Here is a 16,836-nt window from a genome sequence, read left to right on the forward strand (position 1 = left end):
AGCCTTGTCGAGATCCGGAACATCCAGGTGTCAGAATAAGACAGGTCCCGGAAAGAGTACTCTTTTTGTCCGACTGTCTCGGCAACCATCCCTATCCCATTATCCCTGTTTTCCAACCCTCACTTCAAAACGGCCCTGTCTTGTCTGGCTTGTCACAAGATGGGGGGAGACTTGCGCACAAGCTCAACGAGGCATCACATATCCGACAAGGGCAGACGTCATGTGATAATCCATCACTATAAAGGAGCTTTTGGAAGGAGGGGGAAGAAATGAGGTCTGGGGATGAGCAGAGCGTCTTCAAAAAGGGTCATTTCGCCAAACAGCATGGGCTCTGGTTAGGGGAAGTCATTGGCTTTCAAAGGTCTCTTCTGTCTGTCTGAGAGGGCTCAGCACACACAAGTGTATACACATACAGCGCTAACACACACACACACATACAGGTATGCATACCCACGCATGCACACACAATGTACACTTTGAGCAAAGCATTTAACCCCTAACCTGCTTCAGGGGCCCTGCTCTGTGGCTTACCATGTGCCGCTTCCAGCATTTTGGTGTGTGTGTTTGTGTGTGTGGGTGTGCATGCCTGTGTGTGTGTGTGTGTGTGTGTGTGTGTGTCACAGGTGTGACTAATTGCCCGTTCATTCAGTTAATGCAGCAAGCATTTTCATTGGACAATTGAACGGACCATGTAATTTCAATGTGTGTATTTAAACCCCCCTCTTTTTTGTGTTCTAGGCGGCTGCCCACAGGAAGTGAATGCAGTCTGGAGGTATGTTGGAGCCTTGTGTGCAGAGAGCTAATGGCATCGTTTGTTGAGAGCACGTGGATAATTTAGTTGTTTAAGCTGTGGCGAACTTGAGAGAATGGATGTCTCCAGGGCTGCACCACTTCCTGTGTCCTTTTCTGTTTGGTTTGTTGATTTTGGTATTTTAAACTATGCATTGGCTAAAAGCAAACTGTGTAATGTAACATGTGAGATGTACCCTACCTGAGCCACATGCCTTATTAAATATGTTGTTTTGTTTGAAACCGTTCTTTGGTCTCTACTTCACTCTGCCTGCTCAACCCATATCCAAAATAACCTGTCACTTTTCCACCACATTGATGTGCGTGTGTGGTGTCCGGGGGTTGATTATAATGAAGCAAGGACAAGAAACCAGTGTATTACATCTGTTTAAGAAAATGTACATGTTTTTAGTTTTTTCTTCTGAAAAGCCTCTTTGCCAAGACTTTGTCGAACATTCCAATTAGCAATCTTAGAAGAATAAGGCTTTACAGTCAAACATCTCAATTTCCATTCCAAGATGATGCGATACTTCAGAACAAGACGCCAAGCAGAATACAAACACTCACCTCCCTCACCAGCTACACAGAACCAAATTATCTCATATTTCTCAGACTGTGCTTTTGGATACTTGTTTGCAAACTGGGTCAGCACTACATCCGTCTCAGACATTTAACTTCCTCTGAGAAAAGAAGGGGGAAAAACGGAGGACTTTCTCAAACTGTCTGCAAGTCGAAACACTCGCTGTCGAAAAGCCAACGCATTGGCATCACACCTTCGCTTAGCGCTGCTGGCTTAAAGTGTCCCTCCTTACACCTCTGACATGCTTGATGTCAATTCATACATCTACCGTATTTGATTTCTCACCCTTTTTTATATTTTGCTCAACTGTTGAATTTACCATCCAGGTGGGTGACGAACTCTGTCAAATGTGATTTGATTTGATTTAATCAGACCTAATTTAATTAACTGGTGTTTGTCATTTCAATCCAACCTTTTGCTAGAGTGCAACATATTTTCTTAGAACATTGTTTTTTCCTGAAACCCAGTAGAACAGCAACAGCTCATCTCAAGACATGAATGATTGTTAACAAGCCAAGCATGAACCACCCTAGAATGTAACAAAAAGCATTATGTCTGTCTACCTATTTCACTCTATATTGGACATTTATCTATCCCTCTATGGTGGTTACATTACCAAGATCATTGAGACTCATCTCTCTCATCTCACATACTTTAAATAATAATCCAGAATGCACCCACCGAGAACAAACCTTGAGTAAACACCAAAAGCCATTTCAAATCAAAGTTAGAATGCACCAGCTCCTGTCCATCAATGTCTATCTTTTTTATTATCAATCAAGGTATTGGAGTATTAGAATGGTATTTCCTATTCAAGTCAATGTTCTTTGATGGAGTGGACCAGCGGCCATTTTGAGTGTACCGGTGACACATGCACAATGAGCTTTGTCCATTATAGTAATTCTATTTCTATGATTGGAGAAATCCATTTAGGGCAAAGGAGCCCACTCATTCCTCTCAGCATGCCCGGTGACCAGGGGGGCCTCCCACCTCATCGATCCCAGCCAGGTTTAAGACTCATGGGGTCAGCTTGGGAACATTGGCCCTCCTGCATTTGGCCATGTATGTTGTTAGGGTAATGGCTTATAAAACATTGCTATTGATTTCCAGGAGACACACAGGGAAAACCCAGGCCTTGGACGTTATAGGGGAAGGGGCGGACATCTGCAAGGTCAGCGCTAAAGAGTTCACAGGATGCCAAAAAAAATAGTGGTGGGATGCATTATCTCAACATACATTTTTATCATTTTTTTCCACATTTAACCTTTATTTACGTTAGGTGGTTGGTAGCTGCTGTACTTAATTTCGGCTACTGATTGCAGTCTGCCAGTTTGGCTTTATACATAGCTTGGGCTTTGTCGAGTAAGGCTTAAACTATGTATTTAGATTGTAGTTAGGTACTATAGGTAGGCATCGTGGGCTGTATATTATTAAGTAGTATAGGTAGGCATCGTGGGCTGTTGTGGGTAGCTGTTGTGTAGTTATTGTAGGTTACTTTTGTATTCGGCGGTGCCGGATGTAGCACGAAGCTAGCTAGCTAACTCACCTCCTGGATTAGCTGGCGAGTTGCTATTAGCAACGGTTGCAACTAAAAACAATATCCTTTTAGCCAGCTACATTCGTTCGCAGCGACGCCGCTTTTTCAAACAAAGTCAACACAGTAGCCATTGCTAGCCAGCCAACACTACCAGCAGGCTGTGGTAGCTAAATACAATATCTTTGTGCTAGCTACCCAACGTTTAATCGTTGCTGCGTTATGAAAGGTAAGCTTGGCTTCTTATATGGTGTTGAGTTAAGCTTAAACCATGTATTTAGATTGTAGGTAGGTATTGTAGTTTGGTATTATAGGTAGCTTACTCAGGTAGTTATTGAAGGTTATTGTAGGTAATTATTGTAGGTAAGGACTGTATTCGGCGGACTCCGCGAAGCACGAGGCTAGCCTACCCACTACTTGGACCAACAAAGCTAGCTAGCTAGCGGGTAGCTACTGGTAACTTTTTGCAACTATGGTTAATTGTTTCCAATGTTATTTCATGCTTAAGAGTACCTGTGATTGAGCCAGCTAGCTGCTACCATTCAGCTGTTTTTCTAACCTCATCCGAGGCATTAACGTTAGGTGGTTGGTAGCTGCTGTACTTAATTACAGCTACTGATAACAGTCTGCTGTAGTTTACAACAATTCTAATTTCTAAAGTGGAAGTTGGGAGAGTTTTACTCGGGTGGTTCAATGAAACAATTATAGTTTCTGAGGTGGAAGTTGGGAGAGTTATATATATATTTTTTTTTTGGTGAGGGAGGCCTGCTCTCTCCTTTCCCTGATGTTTAGTTCATTTCATCCCGATCTCCTCTGCATTATTGTAGCCATCTTCTGCAGCCTGTCAACTATGCCTCTGCCTATCCCTGTTCTCTCCTCTCCGCACAGGCTACACAAACGCCTCACACCGCGTGGCTGTTGCCTCTCTAACCTGGTGGTCCCTGCACGCACCACACACCTGGAGTTCCAGGTCTCAGGCAGCCTCTGGAACTGCCGTTCTGCCGCCAACAAGGCTGACTTCATCCCAGCCTATGCCACCCTCCAGTCCCTCGACTTCCTGGCACTGACGGAAACATGGATTACCACTGAAAACACTGCTACTCCTACTGCTCTCTCCTCGTCTGACCATGTGTTCTCGCATACCCCGAGAGCATCTGGTCAGAGGGGTGGTGGCACAGGAATCCTCATCTCTCCCAAGTGGTCATTCTCAATTTTTCCCCCTAACCCATCTGTCTATCTCCTCATTTGAATTCCACGCTGTCACAGTCACTAGCCCATTTAAGCTTAATATCCTTGTCATCTATCGCCCTCCAGGTTCCCTTGGAGAGTTCATCAATGAGCTTGACGCCTTGATAAGTTCCTTTCCTGAGGATGGCTCACCCTTCACAGTCTTGGGGATTTCAACCTCCCCACGTCTACATTTGACTCATTTCTCTCTGCCTCCTTCTTTCCACTCCTCTCCTCTTTTGACCTCACCCTCTCACCACCCCCCCCACTCACAAGGCAGGCAATACGCTTGACTTCATCTTTACTAGATGTTGCTCTTCTACTAATCTCACTGCAACTCCCCTCCATGTCTCCGACCACTACTTTGTATCCTTTTCTCTCTCGCTCTTTTCCAACACTACTCACTCTGCCCCTACACAGATGGTAACGCGCCGCCGCAACCTTCGCTCTCTCTCTCCCACTACTCTCTCCTCTTCCATCCTATCATCTCTTCCCTCTGCTCAATCCTTCTCCCTCCAATCTCCTGATTCTGCCTCCTCAACCCTCCTCTCCTCCCTTTCTGCATCCTTTGACTCCCTGTGTCCCCTATCCTCCCGGCCGGCTCGGTCCTCCCCTCCAGCTCTGTGGCTTGATGACTCATTGCGAGCTCACAGAACAGAGCTCCGGGCAGCTGAGCGGAAATGGAAGAAAACTAAACTCCCTGCCGACCTGGCATCTTTTCACTCCCTCCTCTCTACATTTTCTTCATCTGTTTCTGCTGCTAAGGCCACTTTCTACCACTCTAAATTCCAAGCATCTGCCTCTAACCCTAGGAAGCTCTTTGCCACATTCTCCTCACTGCTGAATCCTCCCCCCCTCCTCCCTCTCTTCCATTTCCGCTCAGCTGCCCGGAGCTCTGTTCTTTGAAAAGAAGGTTGACAACATCCGATCCTCGTTTGTTAAGTCTAATGACACTGCTGGTCCTGCTCACACTGCCCTACCCTATGCTTTGACTTCTTTCTCCCCTCTCTCTCCAGATAAAATCTTGCCACTAGTGACTGCAGGCCGCCCAACAACCTGCCCGCTTGACCCCTTCCCCTCCTCTCTTCTCCAGACCATCTCCGGTGACCTTCTCCCCTACCTCACCTCGCTGATCAGCTCATCCTTGACCGCTGGCCATGTCCCTTCCGTCTTCAAGAGAGCGAGAGTTGCACCCCTTCTCAAAAAACCATCACTCGATCCCACTGATGTCAACAACTACAGACCAGTATCCCTTCTTTCTTTTCTTTCCAAAACTATTGAGCGTGCCGTCTTTAGCCAACTCTCTTGCTATCTCTCTCAGAATGACCTTCTTGATCCAAACCAGTCAGGTTTCAGGACTGGTCATTCAACTGAGACTGCTCTTCTCTGTGTCATGGAGGCTCTCCGCACTGCTAAAGCTAACTCTCTCTCCTCTGCTCTTGTCCTTCTAGACCTGTCTGCTGCCTTTGATACTGTGAACCATCAGATCCTCCTCTCCACCCTCTCCGAGCTGGGCATCTCCGGCGCGGCTCACTCCTGGATTGCGTCCTACCTGACCGGTCGCTCCTACCAAGTGGCGTGGCGAGAAGCTGTCTCCGCACCACGTGCTCTCACCACTGGTGTCCCCCAGGGCTCAGTTCTAGGCCCTCTCCTTTTCTCCCTATACACCAAGTCACTTGGCTCTGTCATATCCTCACATGGCCTCTCCTATCATTGCTACGCTGACGATACACAACTAATCTTCTCCTTTCCCCCTTCTGATAACCAGGTGGCGAATCGCATCTCTGCATGTCTGGCCGACATATCAGTATGGATGACGGATCACCACCTCAAGCTGAACCCTGGCAAGACGGAGCTGCTCTTCCTCCCGGGGAAGGACTGCCCGTTCCATGATCTCGCCATCACGGTTGACAACTCCGTTGTGTCCTCCTCCCAGAGTGCGAAGAGCCTTGGCGTGACCCTGGACAACACCCTGTTGTTCTCCGCCAACATCAAGGCGGTGACCCGATCCTGCAGGTTCATGCTCTACAACATTCGGAGAGTACGACCCTGCCTTACACAGGAAGCGGCACAGGTCCTAATCCAGGCACTTGTCATCTCCCGTCTGGATTACTGCAACTCGCTGTTGGCTGGGCTCCCTGCCTGTGCCATTAAACCCCTACAACTCATCCAGAATGCCGCAGCCCGTCTGGTGTTCAACCTTCCCAAGTTCTCTCACGTCACCCCCCTCCTCCGCACACTCCACTGGCTTCCAGTTGAAGCTCGCATCCGTTACAAGACCATGGTGCTTGCCTATGGAGCAGTGAGGGGAACGGCACCTCCGTACCTTCAGGCTCTGATCAGTCCCTACACCCAGGCGAGGGCATTGCGTTCATCCACCTCTGGCCTGCTGGCTCCCTTCCTCTGCGGAAGCATAGTTCCCGCTCAGCCCAGTCAAAGCTGTTCGCTGCTCTGGCACCCCAATGGTGGAACAAGCTCCCTCACGACGCCAGGACAGCGGAGTCACTCACCACCTTCCGGAGACATTTGAAACCCCCACCTCTTTAAGGAACACCTGGGATAGGATAAAGTAATCCTTCTACCCCCCCAAAAAAAAGAAGGTATAATTGTAAAGTGGTTATCCCACTGGCTATAGGGTGAATGCACCAATTTGTAGTCGCTCTGGATAAGAGCGTCTGCTAAATGACGTAAATGTGCCCTTGAGCAAGGCACTTAACCCTAATTGCTCCTGTAAGTCGCTCTGGATAAGAGCGTCTGCTAAATGACTAAAATGTAATGTAAATGTAATTTAACTAGGCAAGTCAGTTAAGAACAAATTCTTATTTACAATGACGGCCTACACTGGCCAAACCCGGACGACACTGGGCCAATTGTGCGCCGCCCTATGGGACTCCCAATCACGGCCGGTTGTGAAAATCTAACCAGGGTGTCTATAGTGACGCCTCAAGCACTGAGATGCAGTGCCTTAGACCGCTGCGCCACTCGGGAGTCTCCAGCCATAAGGCTATTGAGGAAGACATGAGACAATAGTTACATGGATGTAATAAAGAAATGTCTAACTTCAATGGATACATGTTCCCATCTGGACATCCATTTTGAGCTTGATATATACACTCTAGCTGACCATGCTAATGTAATTAACATGGTTAATGGTCATAATGTAATATCATGGTTCTAGATCCCTTAGTTTAATTGGATGGATTGATTGGTAAGGTGGGTCTATCATTTACATTTGTACATTTAATCATTTAGCAGACGCTCTTATCCAGAGCGACTTACAGTTAGTGAGTGCATACATTTTTTTTCATACTGGAGGGGATATCGAGTAAAGTATAGCATGCAATAAGTATTACCCATTGTAAGGGGATACCTTGGAAAACATGCTTTCACAATAGAAACATTGGAGGCCAAGAAGATAACATCAATTTTAGACCCCTACATTGCCATTGCAGGACTGTAGATACAGGGCACACTGAATCAGCTACATTGAGGGAAAAAAGTATTTGATCCCCTGCTGATTTTGTACGTTTGCCCACTGACAAATAAATGATCAGTCTATAATTTTAATGGTAGGTTTATTTGAACAGTGAGAGACAGAATAACAACAACAAAATCCAGAAAAACTCATGTCAAAAATGTTATAAATTGATTTGCATTTTAATGAGGGAAATATGTATTTGACCCCCTCTCAATCAGAAAGATTTCTGGCTCCCAGGTGTCTTTTATACAGGTAACGAGCTGAGATTAGGAGCACACATCTCAGCTTGTTACCTGTATAAAAGACACCTGTCAACAGAAGCAATCAATCAATCAGATTCCAAACTCTCCACCATGGCCAAGACCAAAGAGCTCTCCAAGGATGTCAGGGACAAGATTGTAGACCTACACAAGGCTGGAATGGGCTACAAGACCAGTTGGTGCGATTATTCGCAAATGGAAGAAACACAAAAGAACTGTCAATCTCCCTCGGCCTGGGGCTCCATGCAAGTTCTCACCTTGTGGAGTTGCAATGATCATGAGAACGGTGAGGAATCAGCCCAGAACTACACAGGAGGATCTTGTCAATGATCTCAAGGCAGCTGGGACCATAGTCACCAAGAAAACAATTGGTAACACACTACGCCGTGAAGGACTGAAATCCTGCAGCGCCCTCAAGGTCCCCCTGCTCAAGAAAGCACATATACAGGCCCATCTGAAGTTTGCCAATGAACATCTGAATGATTCAGAGGAGAACTGGGTGAAAGTGTTGTGGTCAGATGAGACCAAAATTGAGCTCTTTGGCATTAACTCAACTCGCCGTGTTTGGAGGAGGAGGAATGCTGCCTATGACCCCAAGAACACCATCCCCACCGTCAAACATGGAGGTGGAAACATTATGCTTTGGGGGTGTTTTTCTGCTAAGGGGACAGGACAAACTTCACCGCATCAAAGGGAGGATGAACGGGGCCATGTACCATCAAATCTTGGGTGAGAACCTCCTTCCCTCAGCCAGGGCATTGAAAATGGGTTGTGGATGGGTATTCCAACATGACAATGACCCAAAACACACGGCCAAGGCAACAAAGGAGTGGCTCAAGAACAAGTACATTAAGGTCCTGGAGTGGCCTAGCCAGTCTCCAGACCTTTATCCCATAGAACATCTGTGGAGGGAGCTGAAGGTTCGAGTTGCCAAACGTCAGCCTCGAAACCTTAATGACTTGGAGAAGATCTGCAAAGAGGAGTGGGACAAAATCCCTCTTGAGATGTGTGCAAACTTGGTGGCCAACTACAAGAAACGTCTGACCTCTGTGATTGCCAACAAGGGTTTTGCCACCAAGTACTAAGTCATGTTTTGCAGAGGGGTAAATACTTATTTCCCTCATTAAAATGCAAATCAATTCATAACATTTTTTACATGCGTTTTTCTGGATTTTTGTTGTTGTTATTCTGTCTCTCACTGTTCAAATAAACATACCATTAAAATTATAGACTGATCATGTCTTTGTCAGTGGGCAAACTTATAAAATCAGCAGGGGATCAAATACTTTTTTCCCTCACTGTATGTTACACTTCACCCCCTTTGAACTCCTCCTCACTGTACCTGGGTCACTGCACCAATTTGATCGACTTGGGTTCGAAGCCTGCTCTTTTGGGCGCCACAAGCCTATATTAGCTGGCAGAGCTAAAGCCTAAGCATTAGTTCGTGGAGCTAACACAAGTCTTCAGGTCCAACCCAGGTTGCCAGATTAAGCACACATTTCAGGCCAGAGGTCAAGTATTTCTATTGGAAACCATTATGTTACAAGCAGACCTGGGGTTGACAGATTGTGGACTAACATTTTTACATTTTAGTCATTTAGCAGACACTCTGATCCAGAGCGACTTACAGTTAGTGAGTGCATACATTTTTCATACTAACCTGAGGGGGATGCTGCCCCCCGGCTCCAGGTGGGCAATCTGGCAACATGATGGTCTTTTGAGGAGTGCTGCACTGGCAGTTAGGGGAAGGGTTGGCCATGCTCCAGGTCCCGTTGATGATAGAGGGTTCCACTGAGGGAGTCAACCATTTAGAATCATTGGGGACACATGGGAGATTCCTGGAGAGAAATAAAATGGGGGTGATGATGATGATGAACCATGAGAATCAAACATAGGAAATATTATGCTTTGGCAGGGGATTTCTCAACAGTTATCATCAGAAAGACATGACATTCACATCCAAACATGTATACACCATTTTATAATACCGGTTTAGGTCTAGCTCTTTCTAAACATAACGTCGCTGTCTAATGAAAACCTTTTTTTGCCCATTTAAATGTCTTTATATGTATTGAAAGCAGTCACTCCCCTCAATGTACTCTGAACATTCCATGACTCTCGGAAAACAGCTCCTGAAGTTTCATACAAGTTTCATTGTATGTTCGTTAATGGGAAACTATGGATATTTTTTTCAATTGACTGAAAAATGTCTGTTTTGGAGATGAAAGGTTTACATTCGTCAGTGACGATAGATCACAAATGGCGTTATCAACACAACTACAGCATACAAGTCTCCTTATCTAAAACATGGAGGTAAGTGTTATTAGTGTACTAGCTGAAGAGTTAGGGAAGCAGAACAGCTTGATAAAGCATGTTGAACATGATCAGGCTTGACAGAGAGGAGATGAAGCAGATATGGGATATCAGGGTTACTTAATATTGACAACATTATTCCAACCCCCTAACTGTAAGACAAAGCAAATCTACACAATCCCAACAACACTCACCTCAGAGAACCCCAGAACGAATGAATGAATGAATATATCTAATAAATTGTGGTAAATAAGATAGAATGATGCAGTAAACATGTATTATTTAATCTCATCCATAAACTGTACGATACAGTGTGAATGCCTTCGGTTGTATGCAATGAATATTTAGGATTTATTAAATTATTTTCTTCACTGCATGGATATTGTGGTAGAAGATGTAAGAATGAAATGGAATGTAGTCTCTCAAGGAATTATCCTCCATGAGATACGCAACTTCAGATTTGATCAAAACAACATTTTTATAACAATATGCCACTGTGGGAGATGTTTTCCCGATTCCAAATCGACCAGGTTCAGATTCAGATTTGGTGAAAACAATATTTTTATTGACTTATTGAGGTAAACAATGTGCCAATGGGGGAGATGTTTGCCCAATTCCATATCGACACCTACCCCCTACCCTGTATGCACTTGGAGATCTGAAAGAATTGGATACGAGTATCTGTCTGCGTGCTAAGTGTTGCTTGTCATATGTTGCTCTGTATGTGCTTATTGTCTGTCTGTATTGTCATTTTAAGTGTGTTTAATAACCTGCCCAGGGACTATGGTCGAAAATTTGCCAGATGGCTACAACCTTTGCTTTTACTGAAATGTTGATTAATGTGCATTGTCCCTGCATAAATATACCTAACAAAGTAAAGTAAACAATGTGGGAACATTTCCACCAAGCATATCAGAGGGTAACCATATTCATTCAAATCTCCATTACCATTTCCACAAATGCAGGGGGGGGGTTGGGCTAGCTACAGGACGATTTGGGCCTAGATGGCATACTCCAAGCAACTATTAAACACTTGATCAATTGCCAATCAAATGTGGTTATATGCTTTGCACCCTTCTCCACTGATCAAAATAAACAGGTACTTTGGCTGGCTTCACTTGGAGCGCTTTATGGACAATCTAGTTATTGCCAATCTGTGCAAGAACATATGAAACAGGAGAAACACTGCAAACAAAACATATTTAATAATATAATAATATGCCATTTAGCAGACGCTTTTATCCAAAGTGACTTAAAGTCATGTGTGCATACATTTTTACATATGGGTGGTCCCGGGGATCGAACCCACTACCCTGGCGTTACAAGCGCCATGCTCTACCAATTGAGCTACAGAGGACCACCATATTTAGTAATAACATGGGGGTGGGGGGTCAAAATGGCCGCTGGTCATACTCACGGTATCGGGTTGTTAGCCATGCAGCGAGTCCCAAACCCAGGATTATTCACCAAAGTGTCCACCACTCTTGCAACCTCCGTATTATTTGGCGGTCCATCATTGCTGTAATGAAATTAGACCTTGCCAGTTAGATTCCAACACTATCCCTTACAGAAGGGCTAATTATCGACATAATCCAAGGCAATCGTCTAATCTTTTAATTGCCCACCATCTTGGACTAATAAAACATCCCCAGTCCCCACAATAACAAACATTTCTCCGACCCCACACCTCAGCTTGATAGGAAACCAAGTTGTGGGGCTGCCGTTGACTGAAAAACAAAATGAAGCATTGTGGCTGTAAGAGCCGAATGTTAGGTAGTCCAGCCTCAAAGCAGTTGGATCATGCCCTGACCAACTGTCTATCCTGGTGGAACTCTGAGAGTTTAAAATACCGGACTAGATTCTGTAATCAGGGGTGATCAAGCACACCATAGTAGCATTGATTAGGTCACTAAGGGCTTGGCTGACTGAATCAACCAAGATTAGGAGGATGGGTATATTTACAGTATATCCATTACTAGATAGAGAAATTGGCAAAAAGGAAATTAGATCAACAGGAGTGTGTTTTGGCTTTTTTATTTAAATTAGTTCATGATACCCAGCTAACATGCAACCAGGATTAGTGTAATGAAGGATGAAAGAAGAAGAATTTTATGGCACTGGCATTTTGCTGAGAACATTACATTTCCAAATGAAAACACAACACTGAGCATAACATAAACTGTGTGTGTATATGATTGTGTGTGTGTGCATGTCTGCATGTCTGCGTGTGTGTGTGCACACATGTGCATACAGTATGCTCCATCTGTTTGTTTACATCAGAGCACTCTATGGAACTTATGTGCCTGGAGTAAAAACAGACCGTTTACAAATCAATGTATACACAAACTCTGCTCCTTGTCTTGAGTGTACCTTGGCTCTGGGAACACAGCATTTCATAAAGATCGTAGCTCGGTTCCAGCGTGGTCACTGGGATTAGTACAATGTTCATAGGCTCATTTATCTCTCATGAAGGTCAGTCTACAGGATATAATTTCCTCCGCCATAAGCGAGGAGAGCAATCGAAGTGGTTGATTGTAAAAATGGATTATGCTCAGCCATCTGTTTTACCATTAACAATAGCTGGGAATGTGTCCCAAATGGCACCCTATTCCCTTATAGTGATCTATTTTTGACCAGGGCAGTACACTATATTTGGAATAGGGTGCGGTTTGGGACACAAACTGGGATTCACAGTTATTCAAGGTAACAAGACTATTGGGGGGGACAAAATGAGCACAGAGACACACTGGAATTAATCTTAGGTTTAATCTTGGTTTATATACTGAAAGGGAATATCCTAGTAGTAATAGTCCATTTAGATGCAATTAGATTACAACAAATAATGCAGACCTGAGTGTTGCAATACTAATGTGGCCGATGCCCACTCTCCGTGAAATAAAATAGGGCTATTTATGGCAGGAAATATGATGTGTTTCCTTGAGTGTGAAATAAAATGGTTACTTTCTCGTAAGACTGCCTTGGAAGAAATAATGGTTTTTCATCATCATTTCGGTTGTATAACTTCACTAAATGTAAAGCAAAGCCAGTCAGATGGATTCACTTTTTGAAACATCATGGAGTAGGGATCAGATTGCACATTCAACCCACTACTTTTAACTCCCCTCTCATCTAAGAGACGCATTGTACAGACATCACATTTTTAAAGAAATGTAGTCTTAAGAATATTTTGTTCATGGGACAAGCCTAAGAATGGTTGTGTTTAATCGAAAAGTGTCATCAATGTACGACCATACTGTTCAAATACTCCGTTATTAAGGGATATGAAGTTGCATTAAATTGCACAGCATAGACATGATGTTATACATGTTCATTTTAAACATTAGGAGCATGACAATTGCTTTTTAAACCAGTCGTTTTAACCTGTATTTTTTTGCCACATTTCCTGGGCACGTTTAGTTGACATTGACTACTTCAGCGGACACATGTACTACAGTTTATACTCTCTCTGTCTGTATAGAACAGGATCAAGCCTGTTGTGGCTTTTCCAGACTTCACAAAGGGAAATGTCTTAAAATAATTCAGGGGAGAAGACCATGCGCAGTAATTGACAAGAGAAAGAACTTCCGCTTGCTAATGGTGACACATAACAAGGCTAGTTTCTGGTCGTTCTGATGAATACTGCATATTAAATGTGGTGTAACAATTACAGTTAAGACTCGCTGCCTTTAATCTAACTTTGACTAAGAAGGTGAAACGCTAGCCATTGAAAAAGGCATATACCTGCAATTTCCATAGCAACATGCTAGGGCCTGATAAGGGTCCATTTAAACAGTAAGGTGGAGTCACTCCTATGAGTCGCTCATCCCTCAACTGACAGTGCAGGCGGAATCGTTGCGCTATCAGACATAAGACAATGCTAAGAATGTGAATCTCTGGAAAGTAAAAAATAAAGAAAAAAACATACCTGCGATTTCCATAGCAACATGCTAGAGCCTGATAGTTCTGTTTAAACCGTCCAACTGGATCAATCTATTACAATGATCTCCCCTGGATAAAATAAGCAAACCTCCATAGAATATCAATGAGCAGGAGGAGGTAATCCAATAAGATGAATTGTCACTGCAGCTGTTGGATGCAGTAGCAGTGTATCGGCAACTCTATGAAATATTCAACATGTTTTTCACATAAAAAAAAAAGGATGTATTTTGAAAGCAAACCCCAAAATGCAGCGCAAGAAATTCTCAAAGGAAATGTACAGATGGTGATCTTTTACAGAAGATATCCGTGTTACTGTAAGTCTAAAAACAGACTTGCCGATATGTTACAGTATGTATAGAATTTATATGATGTCCATATTAGGACAGCCTCAATCTCAGCAGAAAAAAATCCAGCTGAGATTGAGGCTGTTCTTGAATAGACACTGTAAATGTAAGTGTTTTTCTGTGACACTTAAACAAGGATGAAATAAACCATTGTTAAACCAGCTATGCAAATGATTCCACCATTTTCTGTCCGTCTACACCAGAGCTCAGCTGGCATCCTTAAAAAATATAGTTTCACATAGTGTACAATGAATTATGTCTTGATATCTGGGATTCAACTCAGTGTTACTGGGAGTGATGGTATCTTCTGTCCTTCAAATAGGCAGCTATATGTCTCCTCGTGAAATTAATAAAAATGTTACTTCATTACATTGACAGATAGGAGATTTACATTACATTTACATTTACGTCATTTAGCAGACGCTTCTGCGAGTCAGAGCTCAAACATGGGATTCTGCCATACACTGCCATGTCAAGGCTGAAATCAGATTATTACCCTGTCAGTTTGAACACACTGGGCTTTGTGAGGCGTCTCCACTGCTCTCTACTCTCCCCCAGAAAGACAGCAAGTCTCCGTCCCAAATGTCACCAAATTCTCTTTATGGTGAAAAAAGGGTGCACTATTTACAGAATAGGGTGCCATTTGTGACGCAGACAGATTCATTCTTTAGTATGACAAAGTTTCCCCCAAAAAAATGTCCCTCAAAACATTGGTACTAGGAGCGATCCACAGCATCACTTACAGTGGCTTGCGAAAGTATTCACCCCCCTCGGCATTTTTCCTATTTTGTTGCCTTACAACCTGTAATTAAAATGGATTTTTTGGGGGGTTTGTATCATTTAATTTACACAACATGCCTACCACTTTGAAGATGCAAACTATTTTTTATTGTGAAACAAACAAGAAATAAGACAAAAAAAAAACAGAAAACTTGAGAATGCATAACTATTCACCCCCCCAAAGTCAATATTTTGTAGAGCCACCTTTTGCAGCAATTACAGCTGCAAGTCTCTTGGGGTATGTCTCTATAAGCTTGGCACATCTAGCCACTGGGATTTTTGCCCATTCTTCCATGCAAAACTGCTCCAGCTCCTTCAAGTTGGATGGGTTCCGCTAGTGTGTAGCAATCTTTAAGTCATACCACAGATTTTCAATTGACTTGAGGTCTGGGCTTTGACTAGGCCATTCCAAGACATTTAAATGTTTCCCCTTAAACCACTCGAGTGTTGCTTTAGCAGTATGCTTAGGGTTATTGTTCTGCTGGAAGGTGAACCTCCGTCCCAGTGTCAAGTCTCTGGAAGACTGAAACAGGTTTCCCTCAAGAATTTCCCTGTATTTAGCGCCATCCATCATTCCTTCAATTCTGACCAGTTTCCCAGTCCCTGCCGATGAAAAACATTGTGTTCTCGGAGTGATGAGAGGTGTTGGGTACATATCGATTTCCTTGATAGACAAAAAGCTCAATTTTAGTCTCATCTGACCAGAGTACCTTCTTCCATATGTTTGGGGAGTCTCCCACATGCCTTTTGGCGAACACCAAACGTGTTTGCTTATTTTTTTCTTTAAGCAATGGCTTTTTTCTGGCCACTCTTCAGTAAAGGCCAGCTCTGTGGAGTGTACGGCTTAAAGTGGTCCTATGGACAGATACTCCAATCTCAGCTGTGGAGCTTTGCAGCTCCTTCAGGGTTATCTTTGGTCTCTTTGTTGCCTCTCTGATTAATGCCATTTACATTTACATTTTTAGTCATTTAGCAGACGCTCTTATCCAGAGCGACTTACAGTTAGCACATACATTATTTTATCGAACCCACAACCCTGGCGTTGCAAACGCCATGCTCTACCAACTGAGCTACATCCCCTGCCGGCCATTCCCTCCCCTACCCTGGACGACGCTGGGCCAATTGTGCGCCGCCCCATGGGTCTCCCGGTCGCGGCCGGCTACGACAAAGCCTGGATTCGAACCAGGATCTCTAGTGGCACAGCTAGCACTGCGATGCAGTGCCTCAGACCACTGCGCCACTCGGGAGACATGCCCTCCTTTATTTAGTATAATTTTTTGAAAGAAGTAATTTCTTTCATTTCACTTCACCAATTTGGACTATTTTGTGCATGTCCATTACATGAAATCCATTTAAATTACAGGATGTAATGCAACAAAATAGGAAAAACACCAAAGGTATACATTTATTTTTATTATTTCTTTATTTCTTTATATTTATTTCTTTATTTTTATTTTGATATTTTTTTATTTAATTTAAGAAAAAATATATATACCCCGCTGAGTTTGCTACAGTTACACAAATGCAATACAAATCTCAACATATTCACCTGTGCTGATAAAGCTGTGATTATAGTCTGAGAGTGTGACGTT

General features: G+C 43.6%; 1 pseudogene; it reads right to left on the minus strand.

The window, feature by feature from the left end:
- LOC121572576 overlaps positions 1–16,836 on the minus strand; it is a 246,485-nt pseudogene that overhangs the window by 77,163 nt on the left and 152,486 nt on the right.

Source organism: Coregonus clupeaformis, chromosome 8 (assembly GCF_020615455.1).
Source record: "Coregonus clupeaformis isolate EN_2021a chromosome 8, ASM2061545v1, whole genome shotgun sequence".
Classification (NCBI taxonomy): Eukaryota; Metazoa; Chordata; class Actinopteri; order Salmoniformes; family Salmonidae; genus Coregonus; species Coregonus clupeaformis.